Source organism: Cydia pomonella, chromosome 14 (assembly GCF_033807575.1).
Source record: "Cydia pomonella isolate Wapato2018A chromosome 14, ilCydPomo1, whole genome shotgun sequence".
Taxonomy (NCBI): domain Eukaryota; kingdom Metazoa; phylum Arthropoda; class Insecta; order Lepidoptera; family Tortricidae; genus Cydia; species Cydia pomonella.
The window spans coordinates 11495053-11507851 of NC_084716.1; the positions used below are offsets into that span (position 1 = coordinate 11495053).

The 12799-nt window shown below is 36.6% G+C and overlaps 1 protein-coding gene across 1 annotated transcript in view; it reads right to left on the reverse strand.

Annotated features, from left to right (window-relative positions):
• Positions 1-8735, reverse strand: part of LOC133524957 (uncharacterized) — a 31203-nt gene extending 22468 nt beyond the window's left edge. Inside the window, exon 1 of the mRNA XM_061861124.1 lies at positions 8596-8735. The gene's annotated coding sequence lies outside the window, so the exon portion shown is untranslated. The remainder of the gene's footprint in view (positions 1-8595) is intronic.
• Positions 8736-12799: the final 4064 nt, after the last annotated feature.

Sequence of the window (12799 nt, forward strand, 5' to 3'; positions counted from 1 at the left end):
TAGGCCTTGTTAGGATTAGTCCGTTTTCCTCACGATGTTTTCCTTCACCGAAAAGCGACTGGTAAATATCAAAAGATATTTCGTACATAAGTTCCGAAAAACTCATTGGTACGAGCCGGGGTTTGAACCCGCGACCTCCGGATTGCAAGTCGCACGCTCTTACCGCTAGGCCACCAGCGCTTCTGGAATATACATAGTAACTAAAACTATAGTAAGCGATGATCCAACAAGTTGCAAAGCAAAATTAGGACTCCGCAACCTCAGTGGGGAATTAACTCAAGTACCTAAATGAATAGTCGTATTTTATCGACGACAGGAAGATGTATCCCGTTCCGTTTTTGTTTGACACATAAATTGATACGTGATAAAGCAAGCAAGCAAGCAGATACGTGACAAGCGTCCCACCTTAAATAGCGAAGTTGTCTATTATATTACTTGTACTTACATTTCGAATATAAATGCGGACCTATATATTTTTATAAAAAAAACTGACGCAATTTTATACATAATAAATATAATCTGTGTAATTGAGCAACTGTGGTGACCTTTTGTATGTAGATAGATGTTAGCTAGGCAGGGACAGGGATATAGCGTGAAGACTAGTTCGAAAAGAATTACTTTTCAGAGTTAAATATACATATCTAACTTTGCCTATAACGACTTCCGGATATACTAACGAAATTACAGTGGTCCCTTCATCGTCGTTATATCCGAAATCCACTGTAGGTACTGTGTTTCATAACCTAATTAAATAAATAAAATAATAATAGGTATGGCTGCTTGCAACATTTCATGCGTCATTCTAGATAGGTGTGTCATGATTTGACATAATATCTATCATTAACACTATACCAACATAATATTAATTGCAAACGTATCATTTCAGTCCTCTGTTAAATAATTGATATGCTAATGAGAAGACGTTGATAGATTAGATAATCAATCTGTTCAGCAAAATTAATCATATTGCCGGTCAAAAGCATTATTTTACATAATCGACTTTCTACAGCTACATTATAACATAATTAGGGTTATTTATTTATGCGAAATTAAAATCATAACTTTATTTCCTTTGAAACGTTGACCGACGTTGACGTCAGATAACGGGAACAAAAATGGGTAAACTAACAAAATATTAAATCAAATACATAAAAAATATATATACAACTGACTGCTTCTTCTGCGTGCACCAGGTACCATTATTCTACCCTCTATTCATCCAATACCCTGACATAACCCATTTCGTTTGTACAATTGTATCCACCAAATGTTAAATTCAAACACCTTTAATAGCTTGACATCTGTATATATATGCGTTTCACATACTTGAGAGGTGTTATCGACTTCGAACTTTCGTTCTCTTTGTTACAACTAATGGTATTTTATCTTATCTTTAGATACGTCCGCAGATGCGATTCAAATTTTCTAATCAGCGTATCATTCAAGGTTTTCAAGCATCTATTTGGAAATACTTGTTTGGGTTTCAGAGAATCAAACGACAAGACAAGACAAAGTATTTATTGCAATCATATTAGGTGCATAAAATACATATTGGTTTTATATGAATATAATTAAATATTAAATAAAACATCCAGTTATAATTTATAAGTGGGACTAAATTGGAGATCGAAAAAAATTAAAATGATATCGATTACGATTATTGACCGAAGATCTCATGTAACGACATAAACATATTAAAAAATGCAGTGAAATGTAAGATTTTTGGCCATATTTCCCGTAACCTAATCGAAAATCACTTCACTTTCCAACAAACTATAATTTTTGCTTAGCTACAATACAAAATGTGCAACTGACAATAGAAAAATAAAAGATGCTGCCATTGCCACCGCAGTAAGTTAGAAAACGCCACACCTTGCCTATAACTTTGCGCGTACGCACAATTTATTGTAAACTGCTACTTCGCTACGCGGCTGGATTCACATTCAATAGGTCCTAACAGCCCGCATACCTGTACTAAGATATACCTTTTCGAAGCGGTTACTTGCAAAGAGTTGTGGTCAGATGCGTCATAACTCTGAGCAATTGAATACCGATTACGGGTTAGCATTGTAACGCTTTAACTGGGTGCTCTGTCGGGTGCAATTACGCAGACTCGTGCGCATAGCTTACTATTGGCGTGTGATCTCCAATTACGCCTAGTTGTTAGAGGTATTGAAGGCCTCAGGCGAACGTTTGCCTGCGCTTTGTAGGCGATGGGTATAACATAGGAATGCGCCAACTAGACTGCGGAGATCACCTGCAGAACGGATATCGGTATTATATGGAGTCCCCGTGAGAGTTTTACAATTGCTGCAACTCAGCTGGGCTATTCGTGAACTAATGACGTAAATATCAAGCTGCTGCTTACTAGCATAGTCACTTGTAGTAGTAATTGTGCCCAAAGGGCATCTTCCGTTTGTGACAAAAAAATAAAATATTTGGAAGGTAAAAATTACAAAATCAGTTTGTCGTCTTTACGATCCGTTGGCATTATCTACCCCAATGCTAATAAGTTATTGGCAAAAAAATTAATTTCTGGTACAACCTTTTATCGCTGACTGTACTTTTCTTTCCACAGGCAACTAATAGTCATCGAGACAATTCTAAAAACCCGAAACAGAATTAGGTTGCGTTTGTTTTATCACAGAGTTCCTATGGCCACTTCCTGTCTCCATCATCAGATCAGCGCGATGCTACCATAATATTGCATTGTCACCCGACTTACATGTGTATGCAAATTTTCAGCTTCGTCGGAAAGCGGGAAGTTGTATAAATTTAACTTGCGAGATTTGATTACAGACAACGGCACGTGACAGGTGAAACTAAATAAAAGCTTGTAATAAAAAAGGCAGTTCATATGGCACATTTTTCTAATAATGATGTTGACGCCTTTCTGTTCTGCCTTTTCTATAGCTACATACGTGACGCACACCTGAAGAATTGGGTTCAAGGAAGATAATCTTTTAAGGTCTTCAAGTGTTATAAGTATTTATTCTTATCTAGTAGATTAAATAGATATGTCTGTACATACATGAAGCAAGCCTTTGGTTGATTAGTTTCGATGGCATCAATCAAATCTGTGCATTCATGCTTGTGTTTAAAATGTTATATAACAGGCAGATCATTACTTAGATTATGACGGTTCGTTTAGCAGCTCTTCGTGAGACTTGGCCGATTTTATCAATATACACGTTATATTCATCGCTTCAAAAAGCAATGTAATTAGGTTTATCCATAGTTTATAACTGCATTCCTTCCTGCCGGTTTTTAACACCTAACACTATTTTAGATCGCGTGACATCCGATTTGCTAATTTAGGTAGATTTGAGGTTAAATTGAATTTGATTTACATTGAATCACGGAAGAAATACACCGGCGCCCGTACTTACTGGTTGTTTATAAAAAAAAAGTGCCTGTTTGAATAAAGGAAATAAAACGCAGTCTTGTTTAGTTAAAACCGTTGATTCGAATGTAGTAATTAGCTTTTTGCTCATTGCGGAATAGTACTAAATACTCTGAAGGCGCACCATGGGGGTTCAGTTCAGTCTAGATTCTAGGCATACTAACATTATTCGCATTATTTGACAGATACCCAAGTAATCAACTGTTGCGTAGTGACTTCTCATTAGTGACTTAACTAATGGATGGCTGTTGGACCGCCGCAAATAAATTCAAATTCAAACTATTCTAAGTTGACAGGCCGCCATGTTAGAATCCCGATGACTCAGTTTAAATTCCGAACACGTCGATTGCGACTGGCATGCCTGACCGCACCGCCTTGTTACGTTCGAAAACAACGAGGAAGTCAAACTTTTTCAAACGTAATGGCTGGCTGGATGGATGCTCTATGGTTTGTAAAGCCTACCGACATGATAGGTGTTATTACGCATAACCCGCGTCTCTAGTTCTTGTTAGTCCTTACACAGATGTACGACTCTTCTCCCCTCAGTTGCGCCAGGCTCGTTAGATAGAGAGTTATGCTTATCTCTACGGTTCTTTAGCGTGCTAGGAACTCTGAAGTAATTATGTTTAAAGCTATGCGGGTATTTGAGCGCAAAAACTAATGTACAGTTTATGCAGGTTGCGTTAATTTGCCGTCTAGTCAGACAGAGCTAAAGTACCGCCATGAAGAGCGAATTACAGATTCTGACGTATGAACGAAAAGCAGTGATTATACGCTTTTCAGTATAAATAAACTAAGTATGATAGAAACCGCTTGATTTCACAACAGTATGTACCTACTAAATATTTGCAACCTTCAGACGTCATCATAGGTAATCAAATAACTCTAAAAATTATTGTATCTAATCAAATCTTTGGACAAATGAATACACCGTGCTGACTTGCTGAGTGGCAACATGTAATAATTAAAATTAGTTACATAACTAATAAAATCTCGCATGTTTTAGATCTCGTGACTTGCGCAATTTCGTATAATCGATGTATTGGATGAAATCAAATTTTTGACTAACTTCACTGGTTCTTACGTAACTGCAACGGTACAGTTATTCATCGTTCTGATAACTGACTATTCGAAAATAAATCGTATTGCAACGATATAAGGTGCACGGATGGTCAGTCGAGAGTGTTGCTGGTAAGTTCGTGCATGTTCTATTGGTGGCATGACTTGTCTATGGTTTATGGGCAGTGGACTTGTGGTAATGAGGTGAAACGTGGTGGACGCGTCACGAGTATCGCAATACACAATCAATCAATACCAATAAAATTCTTGCCAATAAAGGTTAATTTACCCAATATTAATTAAAACTCCTTAAACACCACACCCACATTGCTTGTTGGTCTGAAATTCATCTTATTAGGTCTTAACTTATTTTTTGGTGGCGATAAAATAAATTTTCGTACAGAAAATTCGCAATCAATTACAGAATAATATAAGTGTATTTTGTACATCCTCAATATCAGAATACCGTTAAGATAGAAGTTCGTTTAAATATTTTTCTCACGCGTCTAAGTGTCACTGTCGCCCCTAAGAAAGGAAGTACCAGCAAATCAATAAAGAATTAGTTTCCTTTCCCATTGACACCTCCGGCGATCGGCCATTATTTACGTATTAAACACAACTGATATTAGCACCCGTTACTGTCATTGACAAGTGTAAAACGGGCACAAGTTTTGATGCGTGTTTTTTTAGTTAATGTTGGGTTTCTAATGAGTCAGGTGGGCAGAATCCTATTAAGTGTTGAGTGTTGACATTGTGGTAGAGGTGGTGAATAAAAAAATTGTAGTCGAGAAACTGGCGAACGCTCAATAAGTAACTAATGCACAGGCTATGGAAAACAGCTACCTTCCTTTATGTCTGTAGTATTATATAATGAGTTATCAGGATACCTATAGGGTACATAGGTAGGTAGCTAGCTACCTTATTTAATGAAGGAGAAATGCACTTTATTTAACTTTTCGTCATTAAGTTGTGGTACAGCGCATTTTTTTTATTACCTACACTGAGTAATGAGTGACTTGAATCATAGTTGAAATGTTAATGATTCATTAAGCTACATATTTATGAGATATGGTGAATGTTTGGATTTGTATATAAATTTATTTATCTAGCGTCAAACGGAAGCATACTTAAACCGGAGATTAAGAGGGAAGAATAGCTTTTTGAATCTAACGAAATAACGATAATTTTTCTATAAAATTATATTTGAAGGGAAGAGAGAAAACTGTTTCCACTAACAAAATATTAACAAATCACTTTGATTTCGATGTCGATAGTTTCAGCATAATATATCCAAGTTTATAGGTTTCGCTTTTTATGTCAATAACATACTAAAAATTATGGAGAATGGAAAATATTTAGAAGTGGAAAAACGTTTTCTCTTTTTGTATGGACGATCACGTTGTAACTATATACTTCCCTCTTAAGTTGTGGGACAGCGCATTTTTAGGGTTCCGTAGTCAAAATGGCAAAAACGGAACCCTTATAGTTTCGTCCTATCCGTCCGTCTGTCGGTATGTTACAGCCATTTTTATATTACCTAGGTATACTGAACAATAAATGGCATTAATCCTTCTTGAAATATTATTGATTCATTAAGCTAATTTTTAAGTAAACTAGATTTGGTGAATGTTTAGATGTTATTTATCTAGTGTAAAACGGAAGCCTACCTAAACCGGAGATTAAATGTTCCAATTAAATCACAATAAGGGTGTGTCCCGTACAAGTCAACAAAGCCATACAGTCCATACAGCTGCATACATCCAGTAAAGTACCATTCGCAATGGCGTCATGCTGATGATACGAGGAAAATTCCAACTTACCAGTGCTCAGGAATTATTTATGTCTCTTAGTCGGGATATTGAAAAGCAAATTATATAAATAATACTATGTTATTGCGTGGTTATTTGAAATTAAATTGTACGCATGATGTACTTGGTTTCATTATTTAAGAATCTGCGATGCTGACACATCGCAATAGTGATTAAAGTACCTATTGTTTCTAAGCACCAGATTAAAGCCTATAATATGCTTTAATAATTATTGTACGTACCTGATGGTAGTATTTAATATTACCAAGGCTTGAGTTTAGTTAAGACTATTAACCAATTGGATTAAACAGAAACATTTGACCAGTCGACACATTGACGTATGTCATGGAATTACCTCATTAAAGCCGATATTGAAGTCAAACTGTCAATACTGTCCTACAAAGGATTATTAAGGAATGTATGAACAACAACGTGCCTTCTGAACTATAAGTTCCGAAAGGTCTTGACATATATTTTTTAGCGGGATTGAGTCAGTAACTCTAATCAAGTCTTAACTGACACCGTTTGAGGTTACTCTCTCCTTACTCACTCGCAGGTACGTCTGAGTCACCAGTATGAGGCGGAGTCCATTCATGATTGTAGCTCAGATTTGTTCCGAGAACATTTATCTTACGCTACGTTCATAACTTGAGACTGACTCATTTGGAGTTTTATCTTTTTAATTTTATTTGACCTCTTATAACCTTTTCGTGTGGGCACTCTTATTATTAATATGTCGTTAGTCCATCCTGTACACAGTAGTATAGGGACACAATGGGAGAGTTATCATGTAAGTACAATGGTAGGCGGTCAGCCATGACAGAAGGAACAGATGAATTTTGATTAAGTCATTAAGTTAAATTTTTTGCAGACCAACAAAATGAAGATGTTTTCCCCGCTTTTTTAGCTCAATAGACGGTGTCTATTGTTAGTAAACTATGCTTACGAATTTTAGGTGTTTTAAAATAAGTTAAAAAACGATTCGAGTTTTTGTGAGTTAGCCGAACAAACAGAAATGATTACTTGCCCGGAGCCCAGTCAAGCAGAAAAGTCAACCATGTACCAACATTACCAAGTTCATTGCCATGGAAATAATACAATTCATTAAGTAGTCAAACTAGTGCGCAATGAGTTAGTAGTTTTGGGCACAAAAACTTAATGTGTGTGTAATCATGTCTTGATTACGGTATTCGGATAAATTCTAGGCCGCGAGATATTATGTTTTTTTTATAAGATAATATACTCACGCGATAACACATTATGGACGCAGTATGTAGGCCATAGAAATATTTTTTGTTTATATTTTTGAACCACAGACGAAATTTAACTTTTCCAAACTTTGACTAAGTGTACTATAACATATTCATGTTTAGATTCCTATTAGAAATTATATGATTGCTTAATTTGATCGAATCAATGATTCCAAATATGTGAAGAACAAACGTGAGTAATCTATAATAGAAACTATTTCTCGTTATTGATAAAGATAATGGATTTTAAAACCACAATACGATATTGACTTTATGTAATGTAAGAATTTTTAGGTCTTACTGTCAGTTATTTATCACTTTCTAAAAATAATTCAACTAAAATTCCCACGAATTTAATTAAATTGCACTCAATCTTAATTAGTAATTGTCTGGAGTGTATGGCATTCTATTATTGTATCCTGATACTGATTCGTTTCATAAGGTTATATATAGTTCTGAGCCCCGAGTGTAAATTTATTCGATTTCGTGACGTGACGTACGCGTTTGCATTAAGTCTTATTTAGTGTGGGATTTAGAAACAGCGCGCCAAACGGAACGTTTTGGAAACTCAAAAGCCCATACAAAATGAGACTTAACACAAACGCGTACGTCACGTTTCGCCATTGAATAAATGTACACTAGGGGTACAGGACGTTAAGGGAGGTAAAAGGGCACGTATTCGTAGTGATCTCGTTAGGCTCTTAGTTTGAGATAGACCCTATCCCTAATGTGATCACTGTACAAATGAGATAAAGCCCGTCCAAACTAACTTTGCACCGACTTAAAGATGACAAAGTGAAGCAGTGCCATATTTTCACACAAATTTGACATATGATGACATGGCCACACTTTGTCATTTCAAATGCCATGCTGAGTTAACTTTGATCCTCTAGTTTGCCGCCGATTTAGCGCGAAATGTAAATTTGGTCTAATAGCAATATAAAATTTCCTCGACACGGCAAAGCACGACATCCCTATAGATACCATTATTTATTACTATTTTACCTCTTATGTTATGATCTATGAATTATTAATTACTATTAGTAGGTAACGGAGGATTATGTTCTGTACTGACCTCACGCACTTTCCCGGAACGGGAACTTCGCTCGTCCGACCTGCAAACAAAAGGAAAGGGGTTATGTAAAAGATGGGAAATCATGTTATAAGTATACATACATATATGTAGTATACAATATATTGTTGTTTGTATTGATCAGATGTTACAATATAAAATACTTTTAAGAAACTTAATATTATCAAGCGTTAATTTGAAATAACAAAAATAGACATTACAATTGCTTTGTTCGAATTTGGTACAATCGTCTGATTAAGTCATACTGGTCACACTTGTCAATTAAAATAGCTATTCAAACATTTTGTTTGGGTAATTATTATAAAATTATGTTGATTCATATTAATACAGAAAAAAATAAAACAAGAACTAGCATCACCAACTAAACATTAAAATTACTACAATTCTCTTAAGTTATAAGTAATTTAATGTTTGGTTAACGCACCTCACATTGGATTGCAATGGCTATGCCTTTCTCGTTCCAACAATTACAATTTATAATGACAGCATCAACTTAGACGGATGATAGAAATGTTATACAAAAACTGACAAGTGCCGTGTTCCATACAAGGGATGCTATTTGTTCCACTGTCATCTGTACCATGGGACGTCAGATGGATGCCAGCCTTTTTGCGTCTGATTATGACAGTGACAATTTTATTACGTGCCTCCATGCTTGAATTAAAAAAGTTGTTGGGTTGTTTATGGTATGAGATTTTCAAAATGGAAGCTGATATACTCAGTAGCGTAGGATCTGTTAAGAACTTTCATAAGTTAATATCTAAATGTTTTGCTAAGCAGGTATAATGCCACAGTAATGGTGGTTGAAATTAAAACCAAATAAAAGCGTTGTTTAAACTTCTCTTGAAATTTGATAAATTTTAGGTGTCATAATTTTAAAAGAATTTTATTGTGGACTCAGGCCACAACAGACTTACAATAAATAGGCTTTATTATATTTTATCTCGTACCACCGTTTACATTTAATTTATTATAAATTTCAAATTTAATCGCTTTTGCAAATTTGATCAATAGCGACGTCAAAAGTTTATATCGCAGCCGTGCGGTAAAAAACGCTGACAAACAAAGTTGTATGTTATACTTATTAGCAGATTCTGACATCCCTCGTCAAAACCGCTGGGTATACCAAAAGGTCTTTGGGAGAATGCGTCGTGTGCATTTCAGGGTGATTCTATCCTAATGAAAATTAGAAAAAGACTGCACGCATTCAAACAAAAAGTGACGTCCTAATTAGGTTTATTTATTCTAAAAACTTTGAGTTTGCCCCTCGTATGTTAGTAAAAAAATGTTTATTACTCGTTATAAAATCGTGGACCACGATCAGCAGCAAACCACACAGTTAGACTAGACATGTAGTTCTGCATTGGCGCGATTAATGTAATTATATGCCATGTATAGGCACTGATTCATCGTCTACTTATCGCCAATTTGTACGTTTACGGGCAATTTACCGTGTGTCTACTGTGGAAGCCTACCGACGGACGGAAGACGTGTAATTCTCCTGCCAAACATGTTTATTATAAATGCAAATACGCTAGGATGTAAACAAGTGCGTAGTAACCACATTTAAATATATATGTTTACATTTTTTGGAATGTGTTGGTTCAACTTGGTTCTAGAATGTTACACTTGGCAATTTGCAGCTCATGAGCCCCCTCTTCATTGGCGCGAACTGTAAATGTCAAGTTTAAGCTTACAATTAATGTAGCCCACGAGGTAGCAGAATCTACAACGCTCAAGAAAACGTACGTGAACTGTAGAGGGCAGCACTTGCTGTGGCGTCAAGTGACAATGTACAGTTTATGTTTCCAATTCAGGCCACAAGATGGCATACCCTCTAACGCGCACGGCCCCTATAGGTACAAAAAACCTTTTTGTACTGTATTTTGCGAAATTCATGGTGGGGGAACTAAAAGCGACGACGATGATAAGTGATCATTTTCAATAAGATTGACCTGCTTCCACCATTGGTCTTATCTAACGATGTGTGAAGACCTTTTTACGAAAAATTAGAAATTCATTTATTCACGACCAACTTTATCAAAATGATCTCTGACTACAGTCAAACATTCTTAAAGTTTTCTCCTACAAATGATTAAAACGAGATGATTAGGCAACAGTTGATTAGTAAGACAAGTTAATTCGTCGGCCGGTCGTGTCGCACTAATGTGCACTATAAATGCGCGATTGTATGCAGATGCGCGGGCGCGGCGTTCGGTTGCGTAGACGCCGCGGCTGATGCGAGTCAACATTTATAAATAAATAAATATTTGGGTACAATCTTACAAAGAGGAGGCTACAGTATGAGGTTCTTCAAAAAGGAGTATACAAATTGTTAAAGGGTCGGCAACGCGCTCCTCTAGAGTTGCAGGCGTCCATAGGCTACAGTGACTACTTAATAAGATGGGCCGTACGCTTGTTTGCCACCGTCGTGATATATAAATAAATAAAAGATCGAACTAGGTCTTATTCGGGATCGTTCTAGGTAGGACTCCAGGTCTAGACCCAAACTAAGCAAAGCTTGTACTATGGGTACTTAAGCGACTTAAGCGACGATATACATACGTATATAGATAAATACATACTTATATACATAGAAAATATCCAGGGCTCAGGATCAAATATCTGTGTTTATCAAATTATCACACACAAATAAATACCCTTACCGGGATTCGAACCCGGGACCATCGGCTTCACGGCACAGCAGGGTCACTACCCACTAGCCCAGACTCGTCGATATTTTGTGTGTTCCTGAGTTATGGATAATATCTATGTATAAGTATAATATATACACCTATCGTCACTTAGTACCCACAACACAAGCCTTAGGGCCTACGCTAGCTGACGCGGGTGCACGGAGCGGACGAGCGGTTTAACGAAGAATAGTATGAGCAACGCTAACTGAAGCGGACGCGTGCGGCGGATTTCACCTACAAAAAGCACCCGCGTGGGGCGTCCGCGTCAGCTAGCGTAGGCCTTATTGAGGTTACCGTAGGACTAGGTCGATTTGTGTAAAAATATGCCATTATATTAACTTTTTATTAATTATTTTATATTTTTACTGTAAATCTAATCAACCAAAATGTTAAAACATCGACTTGACTCCCCTTTGCTCGGTAAGCTATTGCTATTGGAATCACGCTGTTAGTGGGGCTGGCTGGGCGCGATATTGCAGTACTTCTCTAGATAAACCACTCATTGGATCACAATATAGTATAACCATGTACAGTCAAACAAGTAGATTAAGCGTACTTTACTTAGGTGTCGGCTTACGTGAGCGAATATCTCGCGATTCAATCCTTTGATATCTATAGAAATGTCTTACGTGGGCGATCTCGTTGTGAACACGAATGCCGTTGGGCTGCCGCGCCGCGTCGCATCACGAGTTATTCGCTCACGTAAGCCACTGCGTTATTCAAGTCCAGTTTACGCTTTACCCGACTATTATAATAATTATTAATAGGTATACCCTTAATACAAAGTCACAACGTGAACTAAAATATTGTTTCTTCTCAGAAAAATATAAATAATATCTATAAAGTCCATAATACAAGTCTGAGAGGCCAATTCGAACGTTCACTGACATCAAAATGATATTTGAATGATGTCATTTAGCTATCATGCGTCTCGCTGGCGCCAATACATGTACGGACAAGTACGAGCGAAATGCACGACAACTGAATGACATCATTTAGATGTCATTCTGTGTCAGTTTGGTTAATGAATTATTTACAGTGTGTGATACTCGTATAATAAGACCGTTATCACCATACGCAAGTCCTAAAATGTTCGAATTGGCCTGCCTGCGACTCGATGAATGGAACAAATGACATCAACGAACGGTAAGGAATCGCCACCTCTACTCATTCGTCACCCTTTAAAGTCCTAAAACATATTAATTAATTACAATGAATTCCAAAATGTATTCAACGGATATTATCAATCTTCAATTGATTTGTTGATTTTTCTGCACACTCAATGACACACAACGCAACGAACTAGAAATTCAAGAAAATTGTTTTAGAAATAACCCATTCAATTCTAATAAGATTTCTTGTACGGGTATGAAACATTCGAGTTTGATTTATCGCCGACTGTACCTAGCTTGAGTCACCGATGCCTGAGTATTGACATCTTCGATGAATATAGTTTAATATTTGCGAAGCAGTTCAGAGTTTTGTAAGGC